Here is a 19,880-nt window from a genome sequence, read left to right on the forward strand (position 1 = left end):
AGAAACACCGTCTCTACTAAAAATACAAAATTAGTTGGGCATGGTGGCACATGCCTGTAATCCCAGCTACACAGGAGGCTGAGGCAGGAGAATTGCTTGAACTCGGTAGGCAGAGGTTGCAGTGAGCCAAGATCGCACCATTGCACTCCAGCCTGGACAACAAGAGTGAAACTCCGTCTCAAAAAAAGAAGAAAAAACAAAAAAGAATTCAAACGGAGGAAATGAATGACGAAACAGCATGTGCAGGGGTGATTGTGCTGGGTGTGTTGCCTGATGTGCAGAAAGTCAATGCACCGAGACGCCAAGTTGCAGCAGAGAAAGAGGTTTATTGCAGGGCCACCAAATGAGATGAGATGAAACCTCAAAACCACCTCTTCAAAGAGTTTGGGTCTAGGGACCTTAAGGGGTTTGGACAAGTAGTGGGCCAAGGTGTTGATTGTTCAAAGAGTGAAGGGTGACTTCATAGGATGGAGGTGAAAAAACTGCATTTTTTTTTTTTTTTTTTTTTTGAGACACAGTTTTGCTTGTCACCCAGGCTGGAGTGCAGTGACACGATCTCAGCCCACTGCAACCTCTGCCTCCTGGGTTCAAGCCATTCTCCTGCCTTAGTCTCCCCAGTAGCGGGGATTACAAGTGCACACCATCACGCCCAGCTAATTTTTGTATTTTTAGTGGAGACGGGGGTTTCACCATGTTGGCCAGGCTGGTATCGAACTCCTAACCTCATGATCTGCCCGTCTTGGCCTCCCAAAGTGTTGGGATTACAGGCGTGAGCTACCGCACCCAACCGAAGAAACTGCATTCTCAGACTGACTTGGTTCCTTGGTGTGGTCTTTGGACTCACTGGCGTTAGTTCTGAAAAACATGTCAAATGAAAAGACGTAGGCTCCTAACGTCGAAGTTGCTATCTACAAGAACAATAAGGAAATTCATGGTTTATGTCCTGGCCTACATAGTCCATAAGGGGCTATAGGGAAATGGGTCATAGGACAACCTGACTAATGCTTACTCTGTACTTTTATCTAAAGCCTAGCATGTAATTATTGTTAACACTGTGGGGAAGGTTTCACGGGGAAGGTCTCTCTGACCCCCTGACTTTCTCCCATGAAGCGGGCCCTAAAAGAATTCTCTGACCTTCTTACAAAATAAGGTCATAAGACCCTATTTCCAGGGCCTCCTTCCAGAAGAAAAGAATGAAGACGCAGAGATGCCAAGAAGCTGTGAATAAACAGGCCTTGTTAAGTTCTCTCCAGTTTGTTACCATTAGATCATACCCGCTTTTGTCCAATCATACTGTATGATAGTCCACTCTTCACGAACCTTAGCATAAAAATATAGTTTTTTCCTGTTTCTTTGGGTCTTCATTTCCTTATTAAGTCTCTCATATGATGTAAAACGTATTAAATAAATTTGTATGCTTTTCTCTTGTATTTAATATTTTGTTATTGGGATCTCTGCCACAATCCTAGGGTGATACTAGATAAAGATGCTAATTTTCTTCCCTACAGTGACTTTAGAGATGAGGGCGTAAAGGCTTGGTGGCTTCCTTCTCATTGTCTCCTGGATCTCTCATTCTGGGGGAAGTTAGACGCCATGTCATGAGGACATTCAAGGAGCCCTCTGGAGAGTTCCCACTGTGAGGAGCTGAGGCTTCCTGACAATAACCAACACCAACTTGCCAGGAGAGGAGATGAGCAGAAGACAAGGGAAGCAGGTAAAAAGAAAAGGGGTGATGAGTGGAGAACATTGAGGAAGGCTTTGTGTAAAATTGTAGCTGTCAGAATTGGAATCCCCCAGAATCTCCTTTAGAAGCCTCTTTAACTCAAGGTACCCAAGGCCTCAAACTCTTTTTTCAAAAAAATAATAATTATTTTTTATTTCAGGGCCAGGCGTGGTGGCTCATGCCTGTAATCCCTGCACTTTGGGAGGCCGAGGTGGGCAGATCACGAGGTCAAGAGTTCAAGACCAGCATGGCCAACATAGTGAAACCCTGTGTCTACTAAAAATACAAAAAAAAATTAGCTGGGGCCGGGCGCGGTGGCTCAAGCCTGTAATCCCAGCACTTTGGGAGGCCGAGACGGGCGGATCATGAGGTCAGGAGATCGAGACCATCCTGGCTAACCCAGTGAAACTCCGTCTCTACTAAAAAACACAAAAAACTAGCCGGGCGAGGCGGCGGGCGCCTGTAGTCCCAGCTACTCGGGAGGCTGAGGCAGGAGAATGGTGTGAACCTGGGAGGCGGAGCTTGCAGTGAGCTGAGATCCGGCCACTGCACTCCAGCCTGGGGACAGAGCGAGACTCCGTCTCAAAAAAAAAAAAAAAAAAAAAAAAAAAAAAAAAAATTAGCTGGGCGTGGTGGCATGCGCTGTACTCCCAGCTACTTGGGAGGCTGAGGCAGGAGAATTGCTTGAACCTGGGAGGTGGAGGTTGCGGTGAGCCAAGATCACGCCACTGCACTCCAGCTTGGACAAGAGAGTAAGACTTTGTCTCAAAAAACAAAACAAAACAAAACAAAAACAAAAAACAAAACACACACACACACACAGATTAGGGAAGAAGACCCCCGCTGAGAGAGTGGCCATATTGAAGAAAGTGGATTCACCTATTAGTTCTGAGATCAAAATGGAGCTGCCTAGTGATGACAATAAAGGGAACTTGTAGTGAAAGCACTTGAGTGCTCTAAGCTGATGGAAGCATAGGAAGAGTGGTAAGAGGCAGGGGATGCCAGCAATCTCTAAGGTTATGAGAAGCCACAGCCGGGCGCAGTGGCTCACACCTGTAATCCCAGCACTTTGGGAGGCCAAGGCAGGTGGATCACAAGGTCAGGAGTTCAAGACCATCCTGGCCAACATGGTGAAACCCCATCCCTACTAAAAGTATAAAAATTAGCCGGGTGGGGTGCCACATGCCTGTTATCCCAGCTACTCAGGAGGCTGAGGCAGGAGAATTGCTTGAACCTGGGAGGCGGAGGTTGCAGTGAGCCGAGATCATGCCACTGCACTCCAGCCTGGGCGACAGGGCGAGACTCCGTCTCAGAAAAATAAAAAAGAATGAGAAGCCACTTAGGTATTCAACTGGGCTTGGACTCAGGGAGTAAAGATAACAGAGCTATGTCTATCTTGGAAATCACTCTCTCCATATCTACCTCCAGTCTAGGCCAGGAGGATACAGGTAGGCCTTAATAGAACTAAGTGAGACTGCGTTTCCTTTGAAATCCAATCTAAGATTTGCATCTCATGGTACTGTATTTAGGGTGGGCAGTGAGGGAAATTTCAAGGTGTAGGAAATGGAAGAGAGTGTGCAGCTGGGCGTGGTAGCTCACGCCTGTAATCCTAGCACTTTGGGACGCTAAGATGGGAGGATTACTTGAGGTCAGGAGTTCGAGGCCAACCTGGCCATCATGGTGAAACCCTGTCTCTACTAAAAATACATAAATTAGTCGGGCCTGGTGGCATGCACCTGAAGTCCCAGCTACTCGAGAGGCTGAGGCAGGAGAATTGTAGGAGGCAGAGGTTCCAGTGAGCCCAGATCACGCCACTATACTCCAGCCTGGGCAACAGAAGGAGACTCTGTTTCAAAAGAAAAAAAAAAGAAAAAGAAAAGAGAGTGTGGGTACATGGGTGATGAGAAGCCTAAGCTATTCATTTATCTGTCTAGAGAGCTCTCCACCAGGGCACAGGAGAGAAAAAAGTATTGTCTTCCTCACACATTGCTAGGTTCACAAGTGACACCCCATAACAAAACGCAGATTAATAAGAGGAAAGCATAACAAATTTAACAAAGTTTTATAAGACATAAGAGTCTTCAGAAATGAAGACCCAAAGACCCAGGGAAAATTGTGTTTTTTTAAAATGCTAAGTCTGCCGAAAGAAGTAGATGATTGTGGAGAACATGACTGGACAAAGGGTATGATCTAATGGTAATAAACTGGGGTAGGGGAATTGGGGGAAATATGACAAGGTCTGTTTGTTCAGATTGTTCTTGGCCACTCTGAGTAGCATTCCTTTTTGCTGAATAGCATTCCTTTTCTCTGAGTATGGGGCCGGGCCAGCCTGGAATGAGGGTCTTATGTCCTGCTTTCAGGTGAGGTAGGTTAAATAATTCCTTTATGACCGCACTGTGCATGAGAAAGTGGGGGGAAGGTCAACGTGACCTTGCTTCTTTAGTTTTCTTACTTGCCAAGGTGCTATATTTTGGGGTATCATGTTCTGAGTCCCATAATGGCCAGGATTACCTTCAGGTGAGGAAACATAAAATTTAAGGAGGCACACACTCTCAAGATCATGTAAGCGCAAGATGGGTCCTTGATGGGTCCTTGAGAATGAAAGCCTCACTTGCCTCACCCTCGTCTAAACCTTGATCTCTACACCAACTCTTCTTTGGCTCTAATCAAGTCTTAAAAATTAACAACAACAACAAAAAAATGGCCTCAAACTCTTTTTTTAAAAAAATAATAATTATTTTTTATTTCAAGGCCAGGTGTGGTGGCTCATGCCTGTAATCCCAGCACTTCGGGAAGCCGAGGCGGGCGGATCACCTGAGGTCAGCAGTTCAAGACCAGCCTGGCCAACATGGTGAAACCCCGTCTCTACTAAAAAATACAAAAATTAGCTGGGGGTGGCAGGTGACTTAATCCCAGCTACTTGGGGGGCAGAGGCAGGAGAATCGTTTGAACCCAGGAGGTGGAGGTTGCATTGAAGGTTGCATTGAGACGAGATCAAGTCATTGCACTCAAACCTGGGAGATAAGAGCCAGACTTCTCTCAAAAAAAAAAAAATTAACAAAAAAAGTTTAACAAGGCCGGGTGTGGTGGCTCACGCCTGTAATCCCAGCACTTTGGGAGGACAAGGCAGGTGGATCACCTGAGGTCGGGAGTTTGAGACCAACCTGACAAAAATGGAGAAATCCCGTACCTACTAAAAATACAAAATTAGTTGGGCATGGTGGCATATGCCTGTAATCCCAGCTACTCAGGAGGCTGAGGCAGGAGAATCGCTTGAGCCCGAGAGGTGGAGGTTGTGGTGAGCGAGATTGCGCCATCGCACTCTAGCCTGGGCAACAAGAACAAAACTCTGTCTCAAAAAAAAAAGAAAGAAAAAGAAAAAAAAAGGCTGAGCACGGTGGCTCACCCCTGTAATCCCAGCACTTTGGGAGGCCGAGGCAGGTGGATCACCTGAGGTCAGTAGTTTGAGACCAGCCTGGCCAACATGGCAAAACCCTTTCTCTACTAAAAATACAAACATTAGCTGGGTGTGGTGGTGCATGTCTATAATCCCAGCTACTAGGGGGACTGAGGCAGGAGGATTGCTTGAACCTGGGAGGCAGAGATTGGAGTGAGTCAAGATCGTGCCTCCAACCTGGGCAACTCCAACCTGGGCACTCCAACCTGGGCAACAGAGCGGGACTGCGTCTCAGAAAAAAAAAAAAAAAATTAAACAAAAACCAAGCTCTAGTCTCTCTTGCTGGACAGCTGTTTTCATCATGTTGAGCCTCTGGTACTGCTTCCCTTGGCCTGTGCCCTCAAACCTACTGCCAGTCAGGATCTGGGCAGAAAACCAACCACTTCTCCAATTTTTTTTTTTGAGACAGAGTATCACTCTGTCTCACCCAGGCTGGAGTGCGGTGGTGCTATGTCAGCTCATTGCAGCCTCTGCTCCCGAGTTCAAGCAATTCTCCCGCCTCAGCCTCCCAAGTGGCTAGGATTACAGGCGCCTACCACCAAGCCTGGCTACTTTTTTTTTTTTTTTTTTTTTTTTGTATTTTTAGTAGAGATGGAGTTTCACTATGTTGGATGGGTTAGTCTTGAACTCCTGACCTCAAGTGATCTGCCTGTCTTAGTCTCCCACAGTTCTGGGATTACAGGCATTAGCCACCACTCACAGACTCCAACTTTGTTCATACTCCTCAGGTTGTTTTGTCTACTCTAAGTTTTGGGGTTTTTAAAATTTTTCCCTTTCATATGAACTTTAGAAGCAGCCTGTCAATTTTTTCTGTAAAATATTTTTTAAAAAAGATTTTAATTGGGATTGCACTGATTCTTGGGATAGTTGAAAAACTCTAACGATATTTTCCCACTGTTCTCACACCACAACAATCAACCCAGAAGTCTTCTGGGACCAAATATGAGTTGGTTTCTCCTCAGACACCAAGCAATCAATTCTGCAGCAGATATCAGCTGGGTGTCCTCCAATTCAATTGAATTCTGACATTATCTACCTGGAAATAGCCTCAGAAACCACAAGTTGGCCGGGCGCGGTGGCTCAAGCCTGTAATCCCAGCACTTTGGGAGGCCGAGGCGGGCGGATCACAAGGTCAGGAGATCGAGACCACAGTGAAACCCCGTCTCTACTAAAAATACAAAAAATTAGCCGGGCGCGGTGGCGGGCGCCTGTAGTCCCAGCTACTCAGGAGGCTGAGGCAGGAGAATGGCGGGAACCCGGGAGGCGGAGCTTGCAGTGAGCCGAGATCGCGCCACTGCACTCCAGCCTGGGCAACAGCGTGAGACTCCGTCTCAAAAAAAAAAAAAAAAAAAGAAACCACAAGTTAAGGGCTCAGTCCCACAAGAACACCTCCTGCTTCTCACTAGTCACAAGACCAGGCCTCTGGATGTTTGATCAGCTGACTTTAAGATGGAGTTCCCATGATCCTCTTTGCTAGAGTGGCTTACAGAAATCAGGGAGACACTTACTTACATTTACTGGTTTATTACAAAGGATATATATATGTGTTTGTGTGTGCTTTTTTTTTTTTGAGATGGAATCTTGCTCTGTTGCCCAGGCTAGAGTGCAGTGGTATGATCTTGGCTCACTGCAACCTCTTTCTCCCAGGTTCAAGTGATTCTTCTGCCTCAGCCTCCCACGTAGCTGGGATTACAGGCACCCGCTATCAGGCCCAGCTAATTTTTGTATTTTTTAGTAGAGACGGGTTCACCATGTTGGTCAGGCTGGTCTCAAACTCCTGACCTCAGGTGATCCACGCACCTCGGCCTCCCAAAGTGCTGGGATTACAGGCATGAGCCACTGTGCCCAGCCATACAAGGGATTATTATTATTATTATTTTTTGAGATGGAGCCTCACACTTTTTGCCCAGGCTGGAGTGCCACTGGCATGATCTCAGCTCACTGCAACCTCTGCCTCCCAGGTTCAAGCGATTCTCTTGCCTCAGCCTCCCAAGTAGCTGGGATGACAGGCACCTGTCACCATGCCTGGCTAATTTTTTTGTATTTTTACTAGAGACGGGGTTTCACCATGTTTGGCCAGGCTGGTCTCGAACTCCTGACCTCAGTTGATCTGCCCGCCTTGGCCTCCCAAAGTGCTGGGATTATAGGCATGAATCACTGTGCCTGGCCCAGGATTTATTAATTTATTTTATTTAATTTTTTGAGATGGAGTCTCACTCTATCGCCCAGACTGGAGTACAGTGGCACAGTCTTGGCCCACTGCAACCTCTGCCTCCCAATTTCAAACAATTCTCCTGTCTCAGCCTCCTGTGTAGCTGAGACTACAGGCATGGGCCACCACACCCACCTGGCTAATTTTTGTATTTTTAGTAGAAATGAGGTTTCACCATATTGGTCAGGCTGGTCTCCAACTCCTGACCTCAAGTGACCTACCAGCCTTGGCCTCCCAAAGTGCAGGGATTACAGGCGTGAACCACTGCGTTCAGCCAGGATACTTTAAAGGGTATAAATAGATAGCCAGATGAAGAGATACACAGGGCAAGGTCCGGAAGGGTCTGATCACAGGAGTTTCTGTCCCTGTGGAGTTGGGGTACACTGCCCTCCTGGCATGTGGATGAGTTCTTGCTCGCTTGTTACTCCCCTTGTTCAGCTATCTGGAAGCTCTCTATAATGTTGTCTTCTTGGGCCTTTTATGAAGACTTCATTGGATAGGCATGATTGACAATCATGTAGAAATGTGATTAGATAAAAAGGGCAGGATCTAAAATAGACTGAATGGGGATACCCAGCAAGGCCTATTTGTCCAGATTCTTCTTGGCCTCTGTGTGCAGCATTCCTTCCTTCAGGGTATGGAGCAGGACCCTTTCTAAAATAGGGGTTTTATGACCTACAGTCAGACAAGGTAGGTCAGGGAATTTCTTTATGGAAAGACAGGGGAAGATGACAGTCCCACCTTGGAAGAGAAAAGGGAGCCCGTGAAAGGACAGCAGTAGAAGATCAGAGAGAGATTCTGTTTCCTGAGGTCTGCTTCTGAGGCCTAAAGTACCCCAACATTATAGCAAGAGCTACTGGAGTTACAAGCTAGTAACTATGGATGAAAATCAATATATAGGTATCATAGTATCACAACTCCATAGATAATTTGGAGATAATTGAGTTCTTCACAATATTGAATCTTCCAATTCATGAACATGATATTATCTCTCCATTAATTTCGGTCTCTTATTTCTCTCAGAAATGTTCTATAGCTTTCAGTGTACAGGCCTTACAAATCTTTTGTCGTAATTATTCCTAATTTTAAGCATGTTTTGCTCCTATTGAAAATAGTACTGATTTTATTATCTACTTAAAAATGTCTGCTAATTCTATATAAAAATACAATTGATTTTTGTTTATTGTTTCTTACAAACTTGCTAAGTTTTATTAGCCTTTTTGTAGATTCCAAATGATTTTTTGTAAAGATGACCATGTTGTTTGTGAATATAATTTTACTTCTTCCTTTCCAATCTTTTTTCTTTTTTGAGACGGAATTTCTACCCATCTTGGCCTCCCAAAGTGCTGGGATTACAGGTGTGAGCTACCGTGCCCAGACTCCAATCTTGATGTCTTTAATTTTTTTTTTTTTTTGAGACGGAGTTTTGCTCTTATTGCCCAGGCTGGAGTTCAGTGGCACGATCTCGGCTCACTGTAACCTCCGCCTCCTGGGTTCAAGCAGTTCTCCTGCCTCAGCCTCCCAAGTAGCTGGGATTACAGGCATGCACCACCATACCCGGCTAATTTTGTATTTTTAGTAGAGACGGGGGTTTCTCCATATTGAGGCTGGTCTCGAACTCCTGACCTCAGGTGATGCGCCCGCTTTGGCCTCCCAAAGTGCTAGGATTACAGGCGTGAGCCACCATACCTGGCTAAATTATTATTATTATTATTTTTGCCTTATTGAACTCATGAGAACCTCCATTAAAATTCTGGGTCAAAGTGCTGAGAGTGTACGTGCTTGCTTGTTTTCATTCTTTTTTTTTTTTTTTTTTTTTTTTGAGACGGAGTCTGGCTCTGTCGCCCAGGCTGGAGTGCAGTGGCTCAATCTTGGCTCACTGCAACCTCCGCCTCCAGGGTTCAAGCCATTCTCCTGCCTCAGCCTCCCAAGTAGCTGGGACTACAGGTGCGCACCACCACACCCAGCTAATTTTTGTATTTTTAGTAGAGACGGGGTTTCACCATGTTGGCCAGGATGGTTTTGATCTCTTGACCTTGTGATAAGCCCTCCTCGGCCTCCCAAAGTGCTGGGATTACAGGCGTGAGCCACCACTCCTGGCCACATCTTTCTATTTCTAAACTCAGATAAATGTTGGGAGAACAATTAAATGAAGGTAGGGAGGTAAGACAGCTAAATTTGAGACAGTTAAAATCCAGTCGAAACTTATTTTCCTGATAAAATATTTGGGCAATGTATTCACCATAAGTAATAACTTTCTAATTTTGCATTTATAAAATAAATTCTCCCTCTCCCTTTACCTTTAATGTGGTTCTCATCCTTGTCTCTAAGTCTTTGTTAAAACTCTAACTTACAGTTGGGCACGGTGGATCATACCTGTAATCCCAGCACTTTGGGAGGCCAAGGCGGGCAGATCACGAGGTCAGGAGTTCAAGACCAACCTGACCAACATGGTGAAACCCCGTCTCTACTAAAAATACAAAAATTAGCCAGGTGTGGTGGCACACACCTGTAATACCGGCTACTCAGGAGGCTAAAGCAGGAGAATCTTTTGAACTTCAGAGACAGAGGTTGCAGTGAGCCACGACTGCGCCATTGCACTCCAGCCTGGGTAACAGAGCGAGACTCCTTCTCAAAACAAACAAACAAACAAACAAAAAAAACGCTCAACTTACTTGAAACTTTCATAAATGTTCCTCTCTAGGGTACTTTTTATCTTAAAGATTGTGCTTCATCCAGTGAAGCCCTGAAAGTTGTTTATTCAACTGGTCAAATCATTCATTAGCTAAGTGGCCTTAACAAAGTCAGTCTCTCTGGGTTTCAGTTTCCACATCTACAAAATGTATAGGGGAAGGAGGGGCATTTGGCTACGTGATGTTCAAGCTCCTTTCAGTTCTAAAATTCCTATCTTGCACTGGCTTAAAATCAGGAAGACAGGCCGGCATGGTGGCTCACGCCTGTAATCCCAGCACTTTGGGAGCCCAAGGTGGATCACCTGAGGTGGAGAGTTCGAGACCAGCCTAGCCTGACCAATATGGAGAAACCCCATCTTTTTTTTTTTTTTTTAATTGAGACGGAGTCTTGCTCTGTTGCCCAGGCTGGAGTGCAGTGGCGCAATCTCGGCTCACTGCAAGCTCCGCCTCCCGGGTTCATGCCATTCTCCTGCCTCAGCCTCCTCAGTAGCTGGGACTACAGGCGCCCGCCACCACGCCCGGCTAATTTTTGTATTTTTAGTAGAGACGGGGTTTCACCGTGGTCTCGATCTCCTGACCTTGTGATCCGCCCGCCTCGGCCTTCCAAAGTGCCGGGATTACAGGCGTGAGCCACTGCGCCCGGCCTCCCATCTTTACTAAAAATACAAAATTAGCCAGGCGTGGTGGCACACGCCTGTAGTCTCAGCTACTCACCAGGCTGAGGCAGGAGAATTGCTCGAACCTGGGAGAATCACTTGAACCTGGGAGGCAGAGGTTGCAGTGAACTGGATCGCGCCATTGCACTTCAGCCTGGGCAACAAGGGCGAAACTCCGTCTCCAAAAAAAAAAAAAAATCTGGAAGATATCTGGAAAAACAGTAAGAATTATATCTGCTTTATTTTAATCAACTTGGCTAGCTCATCAAAACTAGTTTCCTTTTCTTACCCTCCGACTGTCTTTTCTTTTTTCATGTTTTAGTGGCAGGTCTCCCTATGTTACCCAGGCTGGACTCTCAAGCAATTCTGCCCGCCTCAGCCTCCCAAGTAACTGGGACTACAGGCACGTCCCAGAGAATCGCCTCTCCTACTTCTATTTTTCCAGCTAATAAGCTTGGAGTCACTTAGTCACTCTAACACTCTTTATTAACAACTTAAAATGACGCATGAACATTTTTAGAGCACTTTCCAAGTTTTATTAATCACTTTCTCTTTTAATCCGCACAATAGATCAGGTTTGTAGGTATTATCTCCAACGTACCTGTGAAGAAACTAAGGCCTGGAAGAGTTCAGTGATTTACCCACAGTAACACAGCAAGTAAGTTACAAGACCAGGTCTTCCAACTTCAAAGCCTATACTCTTATATTGCTTGTCAGCGGAAGATAAAAGTTTTGCAGGGCCTGAGGTATGCACATCTAAGGTGGCTGTATTAGTTTTCTATCACTGCTATAACAAATTACCACAAACTTTGTAGCTTTAGACAACACAAATTTCTCTCATAGCTCTGTAGTTAAAAGGTCCAGACAGGACTCACTGGGCTAAAACTCAGTGTCAAGAGGGCTGTGTTCCTTTCTGGAGGCTCTGGGAAAAAAATCAGTTTCCTTGTCTTTTCCAGCTTTAGAGACCATCTGCATTCCTTGAGTTGTGGCTTCTTCCTCCATCTTCAAAACCAGCAACAACAGATAAGCCTTTCTTAGATTGCTTCACTCTGACCTCCTCTCTGTCACCTTCTTCCATGTTAAGGACTCTTGATTATACTGGGTTCACCTAGACAATCCAGGATAATCTCCCTATTTTAAGGCCAGCTGATTAGCAACCTTAATTCTATCTGTAACCTTAATTACCCTTTGTCATATTATATAACATATTCACAGGTTTCGAGGATTAAAACATGGACATCTTTGGGAGGGGGTGCTTATAGTGTCTACTACAGTGGCTCTCTTTAAGAAAATAATGAAAAGTTAAAATTATAAACTTAGATACGATCCAGCCGGGCGCAGTGGCTCATGCCTGTAATCCCAGAACTTTGGGAGGCCAAGGTGGGCAGATCACTTGAGGCCAGGAGTTCAAGAACAGCTGGCCAACATGGCAAAACCCCATCCCTACTAAAAAAAAAAAAAAAAAAAAAAAAAAAAAAAAATTAGCTGGGCATGGTGGCGCACACCTGTAATCCCAGCTACTCAGGAGGCCGAGGCACAGGAGAATCGCTTGAACCTGGGAGGTGAAGGTTGTAGTGAGGTGAGATCATGCCACTGAACTCAAGTCCGGGCGACAGGGCAAGATTCCATCTTAAAAAAAAAAAAAATAGATATGATCCTATGAATATACTGTTAGAGCCCCTCCCAAAAACTTCATAAGATTCATGGAAAATCTGTTTCTTTGTATTTATTTGAAGTCAGGTGAATTCATGTAACATAAAATCAACCATCTTAAAGTGCATATTTCTTTTCTTTTCTTTTTTTCTTTCTGAGATGGAGTTTCGCACTTGTTGCCCAGGCTGGAGTGCAATGGCACCATCTTGGCTCACTGCAACCTTTGCTTCTTGGGTTCAAGTGATTCTCCTGCCTCAGCCTCCTGAGTTGCTGGAATTACAGGCATGTGCCACTACACGTGGCTAATTTTTGTATTTTTAATAGAGATGGGGTTTCTCCATGTTGGTAAGGCTGCTCTCAAACTCCTGAGCTCAGGTGATCTGCCCACCTCGGCCTCCCAAAGTGCTGGGATTACAGGCATGAGCCACTGTGCCTGGCTAAAGTGTACATTTCAGTGGTATTTAGTATATTCACCATTCTGTGACTCTTGGTAACCAAAATGTGTGTGGGAATTTCTCCCCAACAGTAACCAATCCATTCTTCGGTGGACACTAGCGTGTCCTCGGATTCAACTCAACTGTCACACTATCCACCTGGAGAGAGTGTCAGATGCCAAAAGTGAGGGCTCAGTCCCACAAGCTTGCCCCTATTTCCAATGCCAATCATAAGCCCAAGGTGGTTTTACTTGTGCTTCTAATTGACTGGCTATAAATCAAGATTCCTACTGCCTGCTCTTGGAGTTCAACTAATTTGCTAAAGTGGCTCACAGAACTCAGGAAAACACTTTACTTACATTTACTGGTTTATTATAAAGGATATTACAAATGAGACTGATGAACACCAGATGAAAGAAATGCTTATGTGGGAAAGAGCATGAAGCTTCCATGCCCTCTTAGGGCATGACACCTCCAGGTGCCTCCATGTATTCCACTAATTTGAAGCTCTCTGGACCCAGTCCTTTTGCATTTTTATGAAAGCATCATGTAGCTATGAGTAATTAAATCATTGGTCATTGGTAATCAACATAACTTTCAGCCCTCCTCCCCTCCATGGAGGTTGAGGAGTGTGCCTGCAAGTCCCAAATCTCTAATCAAGGTTTGCTCTTTCCTGTGACCAGCCCTCAATCCTGAAGCTATCCAGGAGCCCCCAACCATCAGTCAACTCATTAACATATAAAAAGACACATCACTTCGGAGGTTCCAAGGATTTTAGAAGTTGTATGCCACCAGGAAATGGGGAAGAAGACCAAATACATATTTCACAATAGCACACGCAACTGTCAGAGCCGTTTGAACCAGAAATAACCATGAAAATGGGCAACCAGCACCCTTGGGGCTGCTCTGTCTATGGAGCAGTTATTCTCTTATTCCTTTACTTTCCTAAAAACTGGCTTTCAGTTTACTCTATGGACTTTGCCTCAAATTCTTTCTTGCGCAAGATCCAAGAACCCTCTTTTGGGGTCTGGATCCGGACCCCTCTTTGGTTAACACAGTCACCACTTATATTATCAAGTTCCAAATCATTTTCATCACCCCAAAAGAAAACTCCAACCCATTAATCAGTCATTCCCTTTCTCTCTATCCCCAGCACCCCCCGCAACCACTAATCTGCTTTCTGTCTCTATGGATTTACCTATCTTGGGTATTTCATAAAATGAAATTGTTACTGGAAAGGGGCCCCGATCCAAAGCCCAAGAGAGGGTTCTTGGATCTCGTGCAAGAAATAATTCAGGGTAGGCTGGGCGTGGTGGCTCACACCTGTAATCCCAGCACTCTGGGAGGCCAAGGCGGGCAAATCACGAGGTCAGGAGATCGAGACCATCCTGGCTAACACAGTGAAACCCCATCTGTACTAAAAAATACAAAAAATTAGCCAGGCATAGTGGCGGGCACCTGTAGTCCCAGCTACTCGAGAGGCTGAGGCAGGAGAGTGGTGTGAACCCGGGAGGCGCAGCTTGCAGTGAGCCGAGATCGTGGCACTGCACTCCAGCACTCCAGCCTGGGCGACAGAGCAAGACTGTCTCAAAAAAAAAAAAAAGAAAGAAAGAATTCAGGGCAAGTCCACAGAGTAGAGTGAAAGCAAGTTTATTTAAAAAGTAAAGGAATAAAAGAATGGCTACTGCATAGACAGAGCCTGAGGGCTGCTGGTTGCCCATTTTTATGGTTATTTCTGATTATATGCTAAACAAGAGGTGGATTATTCATGCCTCCCTTTTTTGGACCATATAGGGTAACTTCCTGAGGTTGCCATAGCATTTGTAAACTGTCCTGGCGCTGGTGGGAGTGTAGTAGTGAGGATGACCAGAGGTCACTCTCGTGGCCATCTTGGTTTTAGTGGGTTTTGGCTGGCTTCTTTACTCCAAGCTTTTTTATCAGGAAGGTCTTTATGACCTGTATCTTATGCTGACCTCCTACCTCATCCTGTGACTTAGAATGCCTAACCGTCTGGGAATGCAGCTTAGTAGGTTTCAGTCTTATTTTACCCAGTCCCTATACAAGATGGAGTTGTCCAGTTCAAATGCCTCCAACAAAATCACACATACAATTTTGAACCTTTAGTGTCTGGCTACTTTCACTTACCATTTTCTTAAGGTTTATCCACGTTGTGGGATTTATTAGTACTTCATTCCCTTTTATAGCTGCATAACATATTTGTTTATCCATGCATCCATTGATGGACATGTGAATTGTTTCCAACTTTTGGCTACTGTGAATAGTGCTGCTGTACAAGTATTTGTTTGAATGCCTGTTTTATTTTGGTAATATACCTACTACTGATATAGGCGTTAAGAAGAAATTATTTAGGCAGATAAGCTACAGGAGTCCTTGGGAAGGTTTTCCTTTTAATGAAAAACAGCCCCCAAATAATTTTCTTTTGTAACAAAGAACAGCCTGTAAAATCAAGCTGCAAACATAGACAAGCAAGCTGGGTGCTTGCACGGGTTAATGCTGGCAGTTGTGCCAATAGGAAAAGGCTACCTGGGACTAGGCATGTTCAAAATGGCAGCTTCATTGTCCCTTCTCTTTGCTAGCCACCTGTGCAGTAAGGAGCAGGCAACATGGTGCCAGCCAAGCAAAGACCATTTGCATAATAAGATTAGGGTGGGGAAGCCAGCTTACCCAGCGCATGATGTAAACATCACACCTGGTCCAACCAATCTTTGGACCCTATGTAAATCAGGCACTGCCTCCTTAAGCCTGTCTATAAAATCTGGGTGCACTCTGCCGTGGGCCAGAATTCTCACTGGAGAGCCCCTCTCTCTCATGAGAGAGATTTTCTCCTTTCTCTTTCTTTTGCCTATTAAATCTCCTCTCCTAAACTCGCTCCTTGTGTGTATCCGTGTCCTTAATCTTCTTGGCACTAGATGAGGAACCTCAGGTATTTACCCCAGGAAATGACGCTGCTTCAGTAGCAGAATTGCTGCATCATATAGTAATTCTTTAACTTTTTGAGGAACCACCAAACTTTTCCACAGTAGCTGCCCTATTTTACATCCCCATCAGCAAAGTATGAAGTTTGAATTTTTCCATGTTCTCACCAATACTTTATTCCTTAAAAAAATTTTTTTGTAGCCATACTAGTGTAACTGAAATGTGGGTAAGTTGCTCCCACATGCTGAATCCAACTGACAAGAGTAAGACCTGATACAAAGAAAGTAATTTATTCCAAAGTCTGCTTAGGGGAAGAGGTGTAGGCCTCCTGCCTTTACATGTGCCGCTTCCCTTTTGGAGCAGAAAGCAGGCACTTTTAAAAGGCAGGAGAGGAAACAAGGAAGATGGGGGTCCACATGTTAGCTTGGTGCCTTACCTATGCAGTGGTTGAGCTGGTGACTGCTGGCAGCTTTGTGGGCAGGCTGTTGTCTTGAGGTCACCTCCTAAAAGGTGAGAGTTCTGTAGCGGGCATGCTTTGGTTTGTAAATTGACTGTTAACTCTTGAGGAGTTAGATGAACTTGCCCTGTAGGGAGTGTCTGGTGAAAAAGGCTATACCTGCATTTCTAAGGGGCTAAGTAGGACCTGGGGAACCAGGAGAATGAGAAGAGAGGGGAAAAAAATAAACTATCTCTTAGGAAAATGAGGGTACTTAGTTACACTAGTGGATATGAAGCGGCATCTCCATGTGGCTTTCTCTAATGACTAATGATTCTGAGCATTTTTTCATGTGCTTGTTAGCTATTTGTATATGTTCTTTGGGGAAATGTCTATTAACATAATTTGCCCATTTAAAAAATTGAGTTGTCTTTTTGTTGTTGAGATGCAAGAGTTCTTTATATATTCTGCTTTTTTTTTTTTTTTTTTTTGAGACAGAGTCTCCCTCTGTTGTGCAGACTGGAGTGCAGTGGCGCCATCTCAGCGCACAGCAGCCTCCTCCACCCCACCCGCCTAATTTTTGTATTTTTAGTAGAGATAGGGTTTCACCATGTTGGCCAGGCTGGTCTCAAACTCCTGACCTTAGGTGATCCACCAGCCTGGGCATCCCAAAATGCTAGGATTACAGGTGTGAGCCACTGCACTTGGCCTATTCTGCATATTACACCCTTATCAGATACATGGTTTACAAATCTTTGTCCCATCCTGTACTTTGTCTTTTCACAGTGTTGATCATACCCTCTATACATAAAAGCTTTTAATCTTGATAAAGTCCAATTTTTTTTTTTTTTTTTTTGAGACGGAGTCTCACGCTGTTGCCCAGGCTGGAGTGCAGTGGCGCGATCTCGGCTCACTGCAAGCTCCGCCTCCCGGGTTCCCGCCATTCTCCTGCCTCAGCCTCCTGAGTAGCTGGGACTACAGGCGCCTGCCACCGCGCCCGGCTAATTTTTGTATTTTTAGTAGAGACGGGGTTTCACTGTGGTCTCGATCTCCTGACCTTGTGATCCGCCCGCCTCGGCCTCCCAAAGTGCTGGGATTACAGGCTTGAGCCACCGCGCCCGGCCTAAAGTCCAATTTATTCACTTTTTCTTTTGGTATGCCCTGATATTGTATCTAAGAATCTATTATCAATTTTAGGTAACAAAGATTATCTAGCTGGGCGTGATGGTTCACGCCTGTAATCCCAGCACTTTGGGAGGCTGAGGCGGGCAGATTACGAGGTCAAGAGATCGAGACCATCCTGGCTAACATGGTGAAACCCCGTCTCTACTAAAAAAAATAAATAAATAAATTAGCCTGGCATGGTGGTGGGTGCCTGTAGTCTCAGCTACTCGGGAGGCTGAGACAGGAGAATGGCGTGTACCAGGGGGCTGAGCTTGCAGTGAGCAGAGATTGTGCCACTGCACTCCAGCCCCGGCGATGGAGCGAGACTCCATCTCAAAAAAAAACAAAAAAAGATTATCTGTATATTTTCTTCTAAGAGTTTTACAGTTTAGCTCTGTTATTGATGAATTTTGAGTCAATTTCATGCAACTTCATTCTTCTGCATCTGGATACCCAGTTGCCCCACCACCATTTGTTTTATTTTTTATTTATCTATTTATTTAATTAATTTATTTATTTTGAGATAGAGTCGCCCAGGCTGGAGAGCAATGGCATGATCTTTGCTCACTGCAACATCTGCCTCCCAAGTTCAAGCGATTCTCCCTGCCTCAGCCTCCTGAGTAGCTGAGATGACAGGTGTCTGCCACCATGCCAGGCTAGTTTTTGTATTTTTAGTAGAGACGGGATTTCACCATGTTGGCCAGGCTAGTCTCGGACTCCTGACCTCGTGATCCGCCCACCTCGGACTCCTAAAGTACTGGGATTACAGGCGTGAGCCACTGCACTTGGCCTATTTTTTTATTTTTTGAGACAGTCTCGCTGTGTCACCCAGGCTAGAGTGCAGTGGCATGATCTCAGCTCACTGCAACATCCACCTCCCAGGTCCAGCTAATTCTCCCGCCTCAGGCTCTTGAGTAGCTGGGACTACAGGTGCATGCCATCATGACCGGCTAATTTTTGTATTTTTAGTAGAAACGGGGTTTCACTATGTTGGCCAGAATTGAAGGGGAAGTGCACCCTTTGATAGCTCAGCTGGTAGAGCGGAGGACTGTAGCCTGCAGAGAACTGAGGGGGAGCGTAAGTGAGGGGGTGAGTCCTGGAAGGGAGGAAGACACGAAAGGAAGGGCAGGGTTCTGTCAAGCAAGTGTTCTGTCAAGTGCTCAACAGATGTTGGTTAATTTGTGCCTGACTCAGTTAACCAACCAAGGAAGGACAGGGTTCTGTCAAGTGCTCAACAGATGTTGGTTAATTTGTGCCTGACTCAGTCTCCCCCAAAAACTTGCAAGCTCTTTGAAGGCAGGGGCCTTGCCTCATACTTTTTCAGTATTTCTCAAAGTCCTGGACATCAGAGACACTCCATCGTCATCTGATCACTTCAACACACACACGTTGGTTATCCGGTCAAAGAGGCTATTACGATAAAAACAGACTCTGGGGTGTGACTTCAAATGCTGGCCGCTGACAAGCTGGGCCGTCTGGAAAGTTACTTCACCTCTCTGAGCCTCGGGTCCCTTATTTACAAAATGTTCACGGCAGCGCCCGCTTCACAGGGCTGTGAGGATTACAGAGGCTAATCCGGGTGAGGCGCATCAGCCCCAGCGCCGCCTGCCACGATTCTATCCGGCCCCACACACGCATCGTCCATAGGCGTCCGGCCCCTGCATTCTCGCTTCTCCACGTGGCCGAGGTGCACACCCCAACCCACCGGCCAGTCTCCCCGCCCTCTTACCTGCTCTTCTTTCCCGACTGTCTTTAATACCCACCAGGCGCCAACCGCCGCGGGCCTGGCTCTGCGGTGGCAAGTTGCATGGGTTCCCCCTTCAGGGCCTCCCGATGAGCCTACGAGGTCAGTTCTATTACTGTCGCCACTTCAGAGGGAGGAAACAGGCCCGGAGGGTTGGGGAACTTTCCGAGGTCACTCAACTGGTGTCAGGCCCGGATTGGAATCCAAACACATCCCAGCCCGTGCCCGGCTCCACAGCGCCGGCCCCCGGCGTCTTCCCGGGTGCCAGCGGCACCCGCATCCATTCAAACGCTGCCCAGTCCCCGCTCCTCAGACGCTTCCCGCTACTCCGCGCGCTCGTCTCCCCCCACCCGTCAGGGTCAGGCCTCTAGGTGACTTTTCCTATTTCTCTGGCAGAAACTGAGGGGTGAGACCGACGTTTGTGTGCCGGACGCGTGCAGGTGGCCGCGACGCTCCCGGGAGACTCGCGGGGGGAGAACAAGTCTGTGCGCGCGGCTGTGAGAAGCCCGGACCAAGCTTTCCACGCGCTTGTTTTGGGGAGCAGAGGGCGCGAGGGCCGACTGCGCCCCCATTGCGCAGGCTCGGCCGGGGGCGCGTTATCAGGCTGCCGAGTGGTCCCTTCAATCGCAGTCAGGTGAGCTCTAGGCGTGGGGACCGCATGGTGCCTAGAGCGCAGCCCAGCCCCGCCGCGCCCCTCTGCGCCACGCCACGCCACGCACGCGCTCGGCGCCGCACTTGATGGTTAGTTGGGTAACAGCCTGCGGTGCCCTA

The 19,880-nt window shown here is 46.3% G+C and overlaps 1 long non-coding RNA gene and 1 pseudogene across 1 annotated transcript; both read left to right on the plus strand.

The window, feature by feature from the left end:
* Positions 1 to 1,512: 1,512 nt before the first annotated feature.
* LOC105479176 (uncharacterized) lies at positions 1,513 to 12,066 on the plus strand. The gene is made up of 3 exons (XR_985737.2): positions 1,513 to 1,714; positions 11,312 to 11,399; positions 11,698 to 12,066. It is a non-coding gene; the product is annotated as an uncharacterized lncRNA (long non-coding RNA).
* A 7,032-nt stretch (positions 12,067 to 19,098) lies between these two features.
* On the plus strand, positions 19,099 to 19,756 carry LOC139362002 (putative uncharacterized protein encoded by LINC01356; annotated as a pseudogene).
* Positions 19,757 to 19,880: the final 124 nt, after the last annotated feature.

The sequence above is a fragment of the Macaca nemestrina genome, chromosome 1, assembly GCF_043159975.1.
Source record: "Macaca nemestrina isolate mMacNem1 chromosome 1, mMacNem.hap1, whole genome shotgun sequence".
Lineage (NCBI taxonomy): Eukaryota > Metazoa > Chordata > Mammalia > Primates > Cercopithecidae > Macaca > Macaca nemestrina.